This window comes from Megascapheus bottae, chromosome 9 (genome assembly GCF_031878675.1).
Source record: "Megascapheus bottae isolate mThoBot1 chromosome 9, mThoBot2.hap1, whole genome shotgun sequence".
In the NCBI taxonomy this organism is placed as follows: Eukaryota; Metazoa; Chordata; class Mammalia; order Rodentia; family Geomyidae; genus Megascapheus; species Megascapheus bottae.
In genome coordinates this window covers 24,143,517-24,146,854 of record NC_143517.1, presented here as the reverse complement: position 1 = coordinate 24,146,854, position 3,338 = coordinate 24,143,517, and the positions used below count along the sequence as shown (strand labels likewise).

Sequence of the window (3,338 nt, the reverse complement as noted above, 5' to 3'; positions counted from 1 at the left end):
ACAGGTGTATGGGACAAATGTAGAAAAAAGGGGAAGGAGAGTCAGCAGGCTGATCTAAAACACACATAAAGAGCTGCTGTGCATTCTAAGGCATTTGGATTTCATCCTGTAAGCGATGGGGAGCCATTGACAGTTTCTAAGGAAGGGAGACACAGCTTAGACTCTGACAGTGCTTTTGTGTACAGTGTTTCTGACTTCCACCATGGAGCTTTGCCCCCCACAAATTCTGTATCATAAATGAAAGGGCTGCCATTTACACTGGTTGTATAAGTCCTGCCCCAGGCATTTGTACATAAGGTGTTTTTTCCATTTTATCTTGTAACATCTAATGCCATCAGCTTTGAAGAAAGCATCCATTCTTTCAAGTTGCTTGGTATGCTTAATTCTGTGGTTACCTGATAAAGTACCCAATGTTTTAAAGTTTAGAATTTGACCCTGAAGACAAATCAAAAAGAAGACTGAACACATTTTGGGATTCCAGTTTGTCAAGGAAAAGTTTCTCTAAGAGCCAAGATTTAGGTACTGACTATAACACAGGGAATCTGTTTCATATGCATTACTAAATGGAATAAAATATATATGTATTTGAGAAGAAAATCCAATTTCAAGACTTCAGAGATTTGCTATCTCCCCAAAATTGTACTGGCTCCAATACACTTATCACTGGAGAAATATTTATCTACTTCATGAATCTGGAACTTCTAAGTAGAAATGGCAGTTGCTGAAATATAATTTAAAACCGTTGAAAAAAAAAGTGAATTGGTAAAAAAAAATAGGTCCAAAGCCTGAATGTTTTATATAGCGATCTAGGGAAAAGAATATGAAGTCAGACGAGAAAGATTTTAGACTAATTGCTCCTGCTGAGAAGCAGGAGTACAAAATTATCCTGCAGAATGTTAGAAGTAAAACCCGATCTTGTGTTTAATACACAAAGTCCTTTGGCTCTAACATCCTTCCTATATTCCTGTTTACAGGACAAGAGAGTTCTAGCTGTATTTGGCAAGAATATCTACCTCTGGGCCTTTTAAAACTAGGTTCAAACCAATCACAATCTCTTTCCTAGGTCTTAAAATAAGATCAAACAGTGGAAAATTCCCTTACTAGTATTTAAGTCCAGTTGCCTCTGTCTGGATGCCTCCTATAATCCAGCAAAGCAGACACCTCACCCCCACCATTCCTGTTGAATTTCTGCTTGGCCTTTGATTGCAAGTAATTATCTCCAGCTGTCCCTGTACCAAGGCCTCTTTAACTCCTCAGTGTCTGGGCTCTGGAAGCTACCATGCTGATGGAAATGTAGGGTTCTGCATACTCCTTCATCAGGGGAAGGGCATTGACTATAAAAATTCATCTCATCATCTGGATATTAGCATGTCCCTAAGTCCTTCCTCAAAGTACTTCAAGTTTACAAAATCTAGAATGAGAAAAAAATAAAACAAATAAATAAATGAATAAATAAAACATAACAAGACTTTCCAACTTCTAATCCAACATATTTTTTGAGATTATGCTATTATAATGTCCCTTCGACACATTTACCTTTTAGTCAATTAGAAAAGGAATTAAAATACTAGATATTTTCCCTGTTCTTTAAAAAAAAAAAAAAAAGATTATCTCCAGGGAAGGGATAAGAGGGGAAAGTAAGGGAGAATAAAGGAAGAGAGATCATTGATTAAGAAACAATGTACTGCTCTTTTCCGTGGCGCCTCCTGGGCGAGCAGCTGCTTCAACATGAAGCTGAATATCTCCTTCCCAGCCACTGGCTGTCAGAAACTCATCGAAGTGGACGATGAACGCAAACTCCGTACTTTCTATGTGAAGCGTATGGCCACAGAGGTTGCTGCTGATGGTCTGGGTGAGGAATGGAAGGGCTATGTGATCTCAATCAGTGGTGGAAACGACAAACAAGGTTTTCCCATGAAGCAAGGTGTCTTGACTCATGGTCGAGTCACTTGCTACTGAGCAAAGGGCATTCCTGTTACAGACCAAGAAGAACTGGAAAGAGAAAGTGTAAATCTGTTCGGGGTTGCATTGTGGATGCCAATCTGAGTGTTCTCAACTTGGTTATTGTTAAAAAAAAAAAAAAGGAGAAAAAGATATCCCTGGACTGACAGATACCACTGTACCACGCCGTCTGGGACCCAAAAGGGCTAGCAGAATCCGCAAACTTTTCAATCTCTCTAAAGAAGATGATGTCTGCCAATATGTTGTTCGAAAACCATTGAACAAAGGTAAAAAACCCAGGAACAAAGCACCCAAGATTCAGCGTCTTGTTACTCCACGTGTAATGCAACACAAACGCCGCCGCATTGCTCTGAAGAAACAAAGTACCAAGAAGAACAAGGAGGAGGCTGCAGAATATGGTAAGCTTTTGGCTAAGAGAATGAAGGAAGCCAAAGAGAAACGTCAGGAACAGATTGCCAAGAGGCGAAGGCTGTCTTCTCTGATAGCTTCTACTTCCAAGTCTGAGTCCAGTCAAAAATGAGTAAGAGTAATGAATAAATAAAACTTTGTCAAAAAAAAAGAAACAATGTATTGGTAACATGACTTAGGAAATTGTAACCCCTCTGTACAACTACATAATAAATAATAATAATAATAATAGTGATGATGATGGTGATGTTAATAATTGGTTAGCTATGCTTTTTGGAATCTCACTTGAAGTTGAAATTCTCTCTTTCATCTCTGTGACCTCTGCTTTCAATGTTTAATGAAATTTCTTGACTAAGAGGCAGATAGTTTGGGGGAGAAGCCTTGCAGTGATTTGTATACTGAGCTCACTGGAGAGTTCATTGTTACAGCTTTGTTTCTTTGACAAATGTTTGTGGCAATGGGAAGGGGATTCTTGAAAACAATCATGATTTCAGATATCTTAGTATATCGTAGAGTACAAAGTTCTCCAGATAAACAAAATCAAGATTATATAATAAACATATGTAATGACATTATCAAAGATTGGACCATCTGCTTATGAAGGCTGAGAAATCCTCTAATTTTCCATGTGGAACCTGGATAACCTGGTGAGCTAGTGGGAGAGTTCAGACAGTACTCCAAGGCCTGAGTACCAGAAGAGACAATAGTGTAAGTCCTGCCATAAATTTGATGTCTAATGGCAGAAATACATTATATAACAGAGCAAACTTGCCCTCTGGCCATCCATTCTTCCATGGAATGGATGTTTGTCCCTCACCTTGATGAAAACAATCTTCTTGATTTAGTCTACTCACTTATATGCTAATTCCTTCTTGGACACAGTCATCTGGTCATTTCTTAGTCCAGTATACTTGATATTTAAACTTAGCCATTAGAGGGAAAAAAACCTAACAACTTATGCATCTAAG

General features: G+C 38.4%; 1 pseudogene; it reads left to right on the top strand.

The window, feature by feature from the left end:
* Window positions 1-1,695: 1,695 nt before the first annotated feature.
* Window positions 1,696-2,482, top strand: LOC150058902 (small ribosomal subunit protein eS6 pseudogene; annotated as a pseudogene).
* Window positions 2,483-3,338: the final 856 nt, after the last annotated feature.